The sequence below is a fragment of the Tachypleus tridentatus genome, chromosome 2 (genome assembly GCF_004210375.1).
Source record: "Tachypleus tridentatus isolate NWPU-2018 chromosome 2, ASM421037v1, whole genome shotgun sequence".
Lineage (NCBI taxonomy): Eukaryota > Metazoa > Arthropoda > Merostomata > Xiphosura > Limulidae > Tachypleus > Tachypleus tridentatus.
In genome coordinates, this window is record NC_134826.1 from 124505490 (window position 1) to 124520281 (window position 14792).

A 14792-nucleotide genomic window follows, 5' to 3' on the forward strand; every position below is an offset into this window, starting at 1 on the left:
TAAGTAATTTACAAACAGACTCATGAGTTTTGCAAAACTATATCGTGAAAGGAAGGATACGTATTTAACCCTTAGAGTTGGTGTACATCAAGCATTATGTACTTAGCGTCAGGGGACTGTATATCAAGCATTCGGATATTTCGCATATCAGGCGAGTGTAAGATAAACGATGATATATAATTTTAATATCTAAAGAAGGTGTGACAGTAGTTTTAGAACTGGTATATTTATATGGCTTAGTGATACATATCTAGCATTGAAGAGGATAATTAGCAACGTTTTAATACATAATGATGTTAAACATCTGTTCTTTATCACATTTTAAACTATGGAGCTTTCATTACCGTGTGTCAACCTATCATTGCGTTTATGTTCAGCATTTAAAAACAATTAATTCAAATTCAAACGCACGTGGATATGTGTGAAATAGAAGTAGAGACACCTAATATATACGGAATAAAGCAGTAATTACAGGCCTTTCTTTAGATTGGTTTGACTCTCTGTAGTCCTTATTTTACAAAATATTTATGTTATAGAAATTTCCACGTAGAAGTGAAAACTCGATTATTGGCATCTGTTTGATGCCTGGTCGAAATTTTTGAATTATAAAAACACTGTCAGATAAAAAACAGATAAAACTATTGTTGTTCTTAAGTCATATTTCAAGTTTGTTTTACATTTGACACGGAGTGGATATCACGTGTCCCACATCCTGAATTTCAAATGATTATGCTCATGGTAAGCTTCAAGGCTTTTCTACACCCATCTGAATATTACGTTTTAAAATAAAAAAAAATCGTTATCATCTAAACCTTTGATTTTTATCATAATTTTGAGCAGGCTAAACACGTTCGTTTAAAAAATATACTTATTCAGACCATTTACATATCAAAATACAATATTTCAGAAACAGCGTGAAGCAAGATTTAAATAAAAGACATTGAATCTTTTTTCAGAACAGTTCCCCACTAACTCAGCGGTTAGATTCAAAATTCGGAGTTCAGTTCTGCGGTGAATACAACGTAAGTAGCTTATTGTGCATTTTCATGCGAAAAAACATTAATTTATTTGTTTGTTTTTGGATATTCGCACAAAACTACTAAAGTGCCATCAATGCCTAGCTGTTCCTAATTTTTAATTTATAAATTAGAAGGAACGCGGTTAGTCAACATTATCTATCGCCAGCTCTTGTGCTATTCTTGCTGCTCAAGTAACGGAATTTGTGTTTAAGAAATATTTTTTTATTCTGAGCTGAAAGTAAAGTACCAACTCAATAGACAGCGAGAATACTTTGTTTAGGGTGTGTACCTATATTTTTTATGTGTTAATCCTCCGTGTGTTTCTACCCAAAACTGTCAGACGATTTTTGGCGAAACTTTATTTCTATTAAATTTTACATATTTTTAGCCAGATCTTTAAAACTGATATTCATATTTAAAATATATAAATATTCCAGCTCTTCTTATATACTTTTAACATAATTTTTGCCATCAGTTGAATTATCTTATATGCTCGCATTTTAAGGTAATAATGATTTTTAGAGCACCACTTGATTGTTGAGCAGTTTCTTTAATATTAGACAGAAGTCAAGTGCGAAGCATGTTTTTAAATAAAAGGGCTCAATATCCAAGTAACCGCTTTTCATACTTGCATCTTGTAACAATATTCCAACAGGAACTAATTTTTTATCATTCCATGATTGTCACTTATTGTTATTTTTCTCTCTAAATATGATTTTCATATCGCATTGACGAGAGTATACAAACAGTATGCTGTTACTAAGGGCTGGTTTAGCATGTTTTTAATGCACATTTTCTACTGATGTCATTTGTCGTGCTGACTCTACAAACCAGTGACGGCGCCAGGATATTTTCCTTGGGGAAGGCTTCCAAAAATGCCATCAATATGAAGTATAGATGGTAAATTATAATAATGTAAATACCAAGGTACATTTCAGAAAGGTGTGCTATTTTGAACTGTGTGTTCAATGCAGTTTTCATTGGAAACTCATACTCTGATTAACAATTCATTATTACAAATTAGAAATAATCTGTTTATGAAAATATGCGTATACACAATAATAAAGAAAATCAAGATTACCATATATTGAACATTTAACATACCATTAAGAGTAAAGCTACAAATCAAAAGAAATATAATATAAAGACAAAGTTTACATAGCAGAAACGAGTTATCACATGTGAAGTCAATACACTCTGAGGAAAAGTAAGGTCACGATCAGGCTAACTATCTTTCACCTTAATGAAGACGTTGAGTTCTACAGATCTATGTCTCTTTGATGTTAATTGTTAAGCAACAACGACGATTGTGTGTTTCATATTTTATGAATATATGTAGGTAACAATATTGGGGGAGCTGAGGGAGGGCTTGGCTCATTGGCGCCGCCACTGACACAAACTCAGAAAGACAAGTTTCTGAAGTCTTTCAGATTTCTTTTTTAAATTTAGACTTGGGCCTTCCTTCTTGTATAATGTCCTCGATTTTGATGGAACATATGTTGCAATCTTTTAGTATCGCTGTCTGAACAATATCATCTTTTAAAATTTAATTCGTCGATAAACGAGACTAATGTTTTTTTGTTCGGTGGGTTTATCATCTGTAATACAAGTTCAAACATTAAGGTCGCTTCGCGACCTTAATTCTTCTGCTTATTACTTCAATAAATTTTTGTCATTATTCAAATGTTTAATCTTCTGCTGTACATTTTACGAAAATACAGTGGAAACATTTGTTTGCACTTCTTACTTAAATAGGTTTTATACTGCGTAAGAAAACGTTTTTCTGAAGTATATTTTAGTAAATTATAAATAGGTACGTTACCTAGAAATGAGATTGTTCAACTTATGAATTAACAAAAATAATTATATGGTTTATCTAAATTGAAAATAACGGCAATCAGCTACAGAAATTAAACATTTGTATGTGTATTAATCAGTAAAGATACATTTGTTACCTGTGCTTTACAATGTGCAATAGAGAGTTAACATAAAATAGGCCATTTCCTTATCACACGATCATAAGAAATATGAAAACATAAAAATTATTATATAGCTTGATAAGTTGAAAGTGACTCCTAATTGTATACATAATCTATTAAAGCTACAGTATATACACTAATTTAAATGACAGTAATAGCCTTTTTACAATATCAAAAATATTAATTAAATATTAAAAATATTCTCAATAGTATGTTATGTTGAGGTATCTGTTAGTGTTAAATAACAGATATAAGAGTAACTGTTTGGATATGTTAGTTTTAATGTAAAGCTACACAATGGACTGTATTCGCTCTGTTCACTCTAGGAAATTAAATCTTGGATTTTAGAGTTGTAAGTCCTTAAACTTGGGAGACATTTAGATGAGAGTTTTAAGATGATTAAGTTGGAAACTTGCTTACTTGCTTCGGCAAACTAACTTTATATTTACGGTTGCTCATTGCAAAAGATGAATGCAAAATATGAGTTTTGATGTGCTAAAATGTATTAACAAATGCCAGGCCGAGTTGTTCTATCGAGCACGTGGAACAAGTCACCAACGAAACCAATCTGGCAGTTATCAAAAACGTTATTTGTCAAACCAAATGAGATGTTTTAAACAAAACTGATTTCTACACTACTCTTTGCATTAATTTCAAATTGATTCAACGAGTTAAGATTTCGAGACATGTCTCGTTAATTGTTAAGAAAACATGCGCTGTTGATATAATAATAAAAAAGTAGAGTCAACGCCGTTGCGTTTTCTCTCAAAAACAAAGGCTATGTTGTCAACATGGTGACGTAACAGTTATTCAGAAAGTATTTATATTATGAATGATCTTTGGATCACGTTCGTTTCCCCAAAACAAAATGTTCTGCACAAGACCCTGGTCCCGGGCGTGATCGAAGGTCGCTCGAGTCGCATGCCACGTGCTGTTTATGCTCAATTAAGCAATTTGATTAGCAACAATAAATAAATGAGAAGCATGCTCATATCTGGTTGGGCAACATGAAGACAGAGCGCGTGCTTTCTCGTGAAACGTTTAGTTACATGAATTACATATACGATTTAGGTAAGCACGTGTGTAACATGTAAAGCCGATAGTGGATGACATTTTGCCCTGTAACCATTATAAACATCAGATGACATTCCATATACATGTCTTAGTTTAAATATAATATTATAGAAACAAAACAGAAAAGTACAAAGATGGGTACACATACATCGTTATCTAGACACTTTATAGTTTAGAATCAAACTACTGTACACACACATCGGTATCTGTACACTTTATTGTTTAGAATCTAACAGCTTTTCTAGGCTAAAAAAGACAGAAAGCTACAGTTTAATGAGAATCGATGGCACGTGTATTTCTAGCACAAACACTTCTGAAGATAGATATTTGATGTAAATGAACTGACAAAAAGAGGAAAGCAAAAACAATAACCGTATAGAGAAACTTGGAAAATCCACATAATATCAAAAACAGAGACTTATAACTCTTTTCATATCACTGATGTTTTGTTACCATAAACATATATCTTTGATTTTAACTGCTTCTTTTGTTTAAAAAAGTAATTAGTTACTTGGATATCTTACATGAACGTATTGTAGTCATATCCACGAGTTACCTTTCAGTAAGGACATATAAGACTGTAAAATCCAAAATTAATCAAATGCCTTGTACTACATTGTCAGGAAAATCCCATTAAACTTAATGTGAATAGAAAGAAATGATCTTAGATTTATATAGAATAAATCAATATAGAGATCGCTAACCATATGGAAAAAACACATTTTTGTAAACAAACAAGATCGAAAGTATTCACATTTCAAGATCAAATATAAAAGGAATCTTTTTCAGTTTATTTGTTGTCACCTGCAGCGATCCCATCAAATAAAAACTGTTTATCTCTAAAGAGAGAGAAATGTAAAATTTATATACGTATATATGTGTCTAAGATATATCAGAATTTATTCATTTATGTAGCACAAGTTTAAAATAATACAGTGACGTACCAAAGTTACACAATAGCCTCTCTTTGTCAACCTTTCAAAATAATTCAATGAAATAACACAATTACACAGTTGCCTTTTTTGACCAACTTATTTATATACATTTCACAAGGGATAAAAGGAAAACATATTTCCGAATCAATATTTTAAAAACAATCTTCGTGTTTGAAACTTTGGGGTTATGTTTTTTTTTCATATAAAGTACCATAACATATTAAAGCTAACACATTCAAGAAATAATATGAGATATTAAATAGCTTGTTTTAGTATTTTTGTAGTTTTTGAGAACTCTATATTTGAGCTTTAAATGCTCTTATGATCTGCTTGGAATCAGCTAAATATCTGTTTCCTTTTAGAACAACACCATATTGCAAGGAAGTTACTTTTATAGTAAGTGTCTAGTTAATACTAAACCATGTATGGTTAATTTTAAGTATGTCACTAGAAAACAGATTCAGTCACAGCTTATCACTTTGACAATGGTAAAGAAACACTCTTGTCAAAAAGATATTATAAAGATAATCATGACTACTATGTGATGTAATCCAGCCACATAGTCAATGCTAGTTACTAAACTCTCTGTACCATTTGGTCACTCTGGTGGCGGAATATAAATCACTCTGAAGTACTTATCAAGATTTGTCTGAATTGATGTGAGAACCATCTAATCAGGCTGGTGGTGTTTGCTAATTAAGATGGTGTTAATATGATACTGACAATAACGATGCTGTTCACGAAGTAACTGAATGATACCAACTAATCACGTAATTACAACGTACTGACACGTATCAGTTAAACAAATAGTGTTAAACAAATGCCGATGATATCAGTTTGTCCTGGCCTACATATATTATTAGACAAGTATCAAGTGGCTACTCTGATCTTTTAATTGTACCAGCTATTTTCTGGTATGAACTGTCTGTTTTTGATAGTATTAGACGAAAGTTTTTGAATTATCGAGCTTAACAGGTACTAGCTAGTCATTCTAGTGGTGATACCTAGTTACTAGTGGTATTAATTACTATAATAACTAACTCGTCCTGCTGGTCATTCTGAGGCTGATAACTAGATATTGTTTATATTACTTGATTACTATGGTAATATCATGAAACCATTCTGTTGACATAATGTAAATTATTTTTTGACACCTCTATATTGAAAACATCAGTTGATCATTTTGGTGTTACTGGTAAGCTTTAATGTTACTAAATGACAACTCAAAAACATCTTACTAGCTTTTACCGCATTTTCTTCATTAAAGTATATATATATAACTTCTGATTTGAACTAATTTATTTTTGTTCTATGCTGTCTAATTAATTTTGATCCGAAACGTTTAATAAGTACGACTTAACTTTTATACTATACAAGCAAACAACTCTAATAACACTAGTAAATTAAACTGATGATATCAGCTAATGATTCTGAAAATACCTACTTAGATTTCGGATAAACATAGTCGATTATTCTGATTACATGAAATAACAACACTAATCTACTAATTGACCAGCCAGATTAAGCACCTGACAAGTTAGGCAATACTAGATAACACCTTTGATAGTACTACATAACTATTTCAATTATACTAACTAATACTTCTGACGATACTTCATGTCTTTTCTGTTTGCCTTCACCATGTCACGACTCCTATGACACTACGTAGCTATTCTCATAACAACATAACATAGCTGTAATGATACAAGGTGATTATTCTCATAATACTATGTGTCAAATTCGATGACACTATGTGATTACCTTCATAATACCACGTCACAACTCTAATAATTCTATTTGACTAAGTATCTCAGGACGGCTGAGCAGTTGAAAACTCTCCTTTGTTAACATGAACACGACCTAAGAAGGTCGAAACGTCGTTCTCTGCTTTATTAGTAAAAGTGTTAATACCCATACCAACCGTCCTGAGATACATTTTTACTTCAAGTGGGTTTCTTGTCATCACGTTCTATTTAACTGTTCTGATGTAACGAATTACTTTTCTGGTAGTATAAGTCAAGTAAATCTTAATTAAATTGTCTGAAAACTTTGACTGTACTTACTAACAGTTGTAATAATAGAGTCTTAAACAAATTGTTCGCATATTTTGTAACAAATAAGATCGTTATTATTAAGATGAAATACAAATACATTCGCTGTGAAAGTGAGAAATACATGTAATATTAAACATCTACTTATAATTTGCATAATGTGACAGGTTCTAAAAAACTTACTTATAAGTTTAGTTATAAAATAAATAAGAACAGCAAACAATTTTGTCAGACGCCGGTAGAAAGATATGTAATTTTGCATTTTACCTATCGCAAAAAACCTTACTAAAAGTATATAATGCCAACACATAACAGCCAATTATTATAAATAGCGTCTGGAACTTTATATCAGTTCATATTAAACATTCAATACTAGGTTGGTCCTCCTTCTACTCTAATAACATCCAAGACGCGACGTAACATGCTGTCGATGAGGTTATTGATGCAATCCACCGTGATTTCTTCCGAACTTGTTACTAGAAGGCGCTGCAGCTCAGATACAGTAACTGGTTTAGGGTCGTTGTTAGCAATTTGTTAGCTCAGTTCTGCCCAACAGTTCGTAATGGAATTACAACCTGGAGATTTTGCTGGCCATAACAGTCTTGTAACTTCTTCTTGATCGAGGAAATATTGCTTAATATGTGCACTGTGAAGAGCAGCATTGTCATCCTGAAACACAAATTTATCAACAAACATTTCCCTATTATATGGCAGAAATATCGTCTCCATGTGTTGTATGCAGGAGGCGCCATTGACATTTCGCTCGAAGACAGAAGAGAAGTTTCTCCGTCGTGATAAATAGTTGCCCGAAGATTTACAGCACCTCATCTTTTCTCCAGGTAAATAGTAACTACGAATATTACCATCAGTTTTAACAAGCTGGAAACAGGACTCTTCTAAAAATATGACATGTCGACATTGTCTTAACTATAAGTTAGTATACTGTCTTACCCAAGTAGCATGGCAAATTCTTGTTCATATCGATTTGCAAATAATCCTTCATATAAAATAACCGTCTTTGGTCAATCTCATATTCATTGTTCTTCTGGATATCCTGGTATAAATGTTCTCATATCATTCTTGTCGTAAGACGTTGCAAGACTGCTTTCGACATTGATGTGTTATCGTGATCAAACATTATTTTTTGGCGTCTTTCCTGGAACCAAGTTTTCTGTAGTCCGATGATGTTTCAGAATTCCATTCATTATACTGGGGGCACTTTACTGTTTGTACATGTTTGTTCGATCAGACACTACCTTCTCTGTTACTATTCAGGCATTAACACAATAACTATTTCATGTATGTAGACAATGGCATCAGCATAGAACAATATGCAAACATTTTGGCCAACGACATTACCATTTTAGAATTCTGGTGGCACTACGTAACTATTTTGATAGTTCTAGTTAACCTTTTTAGGATATTTACCGAACAATCATTCTACCAGCTGTTCACATGGATAGCAATAGTTATCTTCAAATAACAAATGAAGTTGTACGTCTATTTTAAATATCAATGAAATGTTATTGTTTTTTTTAACGATAACTGTAGGTTCACTTTGATGATATGAACTAGGAACACGTTGTACTAGACGACCAGTTTGACCATACCATGCAGTGTCTATCGCAATATACAAATATGTCCAAAACAGAGAATTTTACTAAAGCTAAAAATATGTGTGCCAACCTTATGTAATTTAAATTTAATGAGAGTAATGTGAAACAGAATTTAAATATTCACGTTATTACAAGGAAAATGCTTTGACCTACATGTTGACATAAAACTTAACACTAAGGACATTGCTGAACACTTTTTTAAGTTGGAAATATTTTCTAATAAAGTGACATTATCGATTTGATACAAAGAGAAGATGAGTTATCACATTCCGGGAGATATTAAATAATCATATACATATCTAATAAACCTCGTTTACAGACTGTTAATTAAAGTATATTTTGTTACTCTTTGAGAAATGTTTCACAACTTTAACCCTAAAATTCTCATTACTTTTCATGCTGTTCGCTGCTGGTGAGATATTGCATTAATTTCATATTTTTAGGTGTTACAGTATTTAATGGAGTACTTGCAACATTGTCTGTTTTTTATTTAAAATGTTTGTGTAAATCGTGTTAATCAGTGCTCTGCAACCAACAAAGTCAGGGACTCACTAGTAATTCAGTGCATAAATAGTTTAGAAAAATATGTTTTAAGAAGCTAATCGGTCATACGGACTACGTCGATTATTATAGTGTAAGCACTAAGAAGCTGTCTTTAAAACTTCACAGCAATGGGTAAACATGATGATCAGTAGACAAAGTTACAACATTTTAGAAACACTAATTTTACACTATATTTTCATCTATTTTCATTCTTGACCGAGAACTGATCATTTGCAACACACTTAGGAGAGTATGAAAGTTGCAGTCCTTAAGCAGCGATCATCAGTATGTTACTATAATTCGTCGATAACTACCCCTATCGAAATTCTTGTTCAGTGACTAAACGTACTCAGTCTTCCTTAGTTTGTTACGTCTATGATTAACATGAATTTCTATTTGTATAAAATTTTAATTTTGGCATCTCGTATATATACAGGACAAAATGTAAATGATATTCGTTGTATAAACCAGTTTGATCGTGCAAAATACCATATATATATATATATATATATATATATATGTTCAAAACAAAATGAACATCATTTTGGACGATGTTTTTTTAAGCCACGTGGTAGTTGGACTATGATGTCATCATAACATACGACTTTGTACGTTGTCTTTCGCTGTGACCATCGCTTTTCTGAACCCAGTTGTCAGAAACTAAAAATGACTTTTGAAACCTATGACAGACGAAAATTCCGTTCAACGAGCTGCTTCAAGACCATTAAACAAATTTTTCCACCACAAGAAAAGTTTGTAAAATATTTTATTTCTTCCGTTTCGTGCGTACACCAACATAACTGATATATGTATATATTTGTGTGTGGCACTGGACTATTTATTAATTCAAAAGTGTACATCAGATGTTTGTGTTTTCATATTACAATTTCCTGTACACTAGTGCTTTAAAAAACCCGTATGGAAAGTACATTGCAAACAAATAGCCCCCTCCGCTAGTACAGCGGTATGTCTCCGGATTTACAACGCTAAAATCAGGGGTGCGATTCCCCTCGGTGGGCTCAGCAGGTAGCCCATGTGGCTTTGCTTTAAGAAAACAAACAAACACGCAAATAAATATGTTTAGTCTAGCAGTAAGCGGGTTATTTTTGGTGCTATAAAGCGACAACTGCCACACTAATGTTTTACAACCCCTTGCATAAAATTTTGTGATCTTTCGCAATTGACACGAGCTTGAAAATGGAAGGGGACGACGACAATGACTCCGAAAAAGAAAGAGTTTATCTCTGACTCCAGTTTTTCTTTTGTTTATTTAGTCACATAGATAGATAGATGAACAAGAAAATTGGGAAATAATAGAAAGAAAAGGATAATGATGATTTAACATGTATGAAAAATGCAGACGAATATATTTGGAGAGGTTGTGCAATTATTATTTTAAATGTGTTTTCAAAACATATACAAAGTACGTTTTTCTACAAACCCTTTAGTATATTTTATTTTTAATTGTTAAAATATTATCTGCTGCATGTGGGATGACAAGAGAGCAGTTTGTAATACATACTGATGCTAATTTGTTTATATTGCCTGATGAAATTGTAGCAAAAATGAATCATATAATCAGCATTTCATCTTGAAAACGAATATTAAATTGTCTAGTGCACTACATTATCTCGACTAAACGATTTCGTTTGCCATTCATTTCCAGAACTTTGTCATTCAGCGCAAATCAAACATCACCCAAATAAAGCAAACATCCGAGCCAATCTCAGTCAGCTCGCGCAGCGTTCCTCGATAAAAGGAGGATGTTGGCTTTGTACTGACAATTGGCTCAGACGGATTAATTATTTGTGAATGCCTGAAATAGACATTGTTTGAAAATGTTAGTAGTCTCCGATAGCAAGAAATAACTGTATGAAATATGCAAGATTCCCCAATTTTAGGCGTACGTTAAGTAAACATACGAGATAGAAACACTATACGTAAAACAAAACTGAAGCTTATACATATTAGCCTTCCATCTCACCCTCCCTCGAGGAAAATGATAAACGCTTTCGGGAAAAATGTTTTAGATTACTCACAAACCAAAGGATATATAAAGTCTGTTCTCTGTTTCTCCTAAACTATGATGCTTATAGTACCAGAAGTTTCATTGATTATATATGCTAGCATATTGGTCCATGTCAAAATACGAATTTTATGTAAGAATGAGTTAGAATGCTAGCTATCCTTAACTTAGCAGTATAAGACTAGAGAGAAGTCAATTAGTCATCACCGCCAACTCTTGGGCTGCTCTTCTACCAATGAATAGTGGAATTGATCGTCACATAATAACGCTCACACGGCTGAAAGAGCGAGTACCTTTGGTGTAACGGGAATTCGAGTTCCAACCCTCAAATTGCGAATCACGCACCCTAATCACCTGGCAATGCCAAACCCCTGAAATTTCACTATGTATGATAGCATATTGGGCTCTGAAAAAACGTGAGTTTTCTGTAACAACACTCAATTGTATAATTCATGTTAATGAAATTCTCTAAAGTAATCACTTGATTTGTAATTAAAGGTTCTTATGTCCATTTGGAAAATTAATACATTTGTAGAAACAAAGTGTTATTTGGTTAAGACATATATGAAATCAAACTTTTCTAATCTTTTAATGAATAATATGTCAACACATGATGAACTTCTAATAAACAGTAGTTTTAATGTCAGAAAGTCTCAATCTTTTGAAGAAGAAAAATTTTAAGCTCCAAGTGAATGCTCAATAGAAAACTTACAGATAAATAGTTTGTTTGTTTTTATGCACAAAGCTACTCATAAAGCAATCTGTGCTCTGTCCACAACGAGTGTCAAAATCTGGCTTACAGCAGTATAAGTCTGCAGAAATACCACTGTGTCACTGGGGGTGAGGGTATAGATAAGCAGTAAGTTATTCATTTATTATACTAATTTGTAGGATAATAAGAGCCCTATGTAGGATAATAAAATTATGTAAAGTAAATTATTGGTCATGTAACAGATTTATTGATGTACATTTATTTTAGTGCCTACATTTGTTTCAGTGTAGGTTTTCATTTTTTCCTACGAAGTATATTGTTGGCTGAAATTAAATCAAATTATAATAATGTAACATATAACAGTTATAATAACTGTCTCATTCAAATAATGGATGACATGTATATTTTAATAGTTATATCATTGACTTGTGTCAGAGAGCAGGTCTGTCTAAAGTAATAATAACGTCTTTGGCTCATAGAAATACCGTTGAAAGTACAAAAGTGAAATGATATATTTTGCCAAGAACATAATTATATAGATAAAGACAAACTAATGAAAACGCATCATATTTAAATAAGCGTTTTTAGGACATTAGTTGTGAAAACTATGTTTAAATATAGAAACTAAAATTATAATTAGTATATGAAATTAAAATCAGTTCTATTTTTATCCTCTCCTGTGTCATAAAAAAAGACAAATTAAAATATTTTGTTAAGAGTAGAATTATATGAGCAGCATAATACCACCTTTCCTAAGATAGATGCACCCTCTGGTTCTACTTTGTGGAACGATGACATCATCATCTCTGACATTCTGTTATCATATCCGATTGTCATGGAAGTCTATACCTGTGATTTACTTTCTGTTGTCATCTGAAAGTAGCCTCATATATATTTTTTTACTTTATCCTAGCAATTTTGCAGAGGACTGTACGTCTCTAACAGAAGTGGTCTTGCCAGTTGTAGTGCTCAAAACCAATATATATCATCTATGCTGTTTACTCGGTTAAACCAAGTTTCCACCAGACCAGGTAATCCATAGTTCTGCTTCATCAATGTTTTTTCCATATACCACGGTTCCACGCACTTGCCCATGATGCTACACCAAAGCTATAGAAAGTGGAAAGGAGTCTCGCATTTCCTTCACGGGTTGTTAGCAGCAACTAAATCCTGGGCTGTACCCCTTAAGTTCCCCATTCTCTATATCATCTTCAATTATCGAAAGACTGCCAACGACGGCGACAACCAATAATACTTTATTTTTCAAACTTCCTAAAACAATATTTTACAGTTGTTGTCACTCACGTTTCCATTAATAGACTTAATTTGACTACATTCTAATTTGAAGCCAAGATTTTGCTAATGTAATGTTATGTCTACTTGAACCAATTACGGTATCTTGCTTGCAGAGAGGAACTAACGACCAAGATTTCTGAAGGTTTTGAAACAAATGAATTCCCGTCAGCTATTCCGGTGCTATGAAACCATTTCAAAACCATTGTATATGACAGAAGCATTCTAGAAATTGACTTCCACAATAAATGACATGTTGATTGGTTCGATTAAATCGATAATAATATTCAAGAATTGTTAGTTAAGAAAAAGCAAGGTAGACAAGCCCTATTAGATGGCAAACACACTAAACAACTCACCGAGCAAAGGAAAGCAACTTTCAGAAAATTTTCCAAAAATATATACTCAAACTTCAAGATGAATGGTGACTACAAAAGGCAGTGGAGATATAATCCTTAGCTGACAAACATAATACAAAAGGATTTTTGACAGTTTGAAAGTGCTAAATGAACTACAAAGTGGAGCACTTATTTTATTCAAAAGTTTTGATGGCTCACAACCTTTTACAAACAAAGTTGATATCTTGCATAGAGGGAGAGAACACTTTGATAATTTGTTGAATAAGATATCAGTGATTCATAACACATTTATGAATCAGGTGCTATAACAATAAATTTACGTAACAGTTGATGACCCACTAACTCTGGAAAAGCTTGTGAAGACAATGAAATCATTAAATTTGGAAAACCACAGAAGTTAGATGGTCTGCCTTTCAAAATTTTCAAACGTAGAAGACTAATATTAAAACTAGAATTGTGTATCGTTTTTACAACGGTGGCAACCTAGCTACAAAAAATCTCCAAACATATACAACAAAAGTCAATGTTTTTTATGAGCAAACAAAAGTACGATCAGTATAATTTTTTCCTTGTGTCATATTTAGTGAAAAATGTATTGAACAAAACATACCGCTGCATGCCGTATTTGTCGATTTCACAAAAGATTTGATAGTGTGAGAAGAGAAGTGTTGTGGGCACTGTTTAGTAAAGCTGGTTGTCTGTAGAAGTTCGTTGCAATTGTTCACTAATTTCACAATAGTATGAATGAACAGGTATCACATGGGAGTGCTACAGTGAAAGCCTTACCAACAGCACATGGTTTAAAACAAGATTTTGTATTAGCTTCCACATTATTCACTCCATTTCTAGCTGTTATTTTGGATCATGCGTCTCCCAATTTTGCGGAGGGAATTTACATCCACACGAGAATTAATGCCGGTTTTTTCAATCTCACAAAACTGGAGACTCCCAATCTTGCCGAGGGAATTTACATACACTCGAGAATTGATGCCGGTTTTTTCAATCTCACAATACTGGAGACTCAACTAAGACTATGCAGATATATGTCAGAGAGCTGTTATTTGATGGTGATGTGGCATTTGTATCTAATTTGATAGATGGCCTACAGACCATTCTAGATTACTCTTCTAAAGTATCCATTGTTTTTTGGTTAACATTTAACGTAAAAGAGAATGAAGTCGTCCA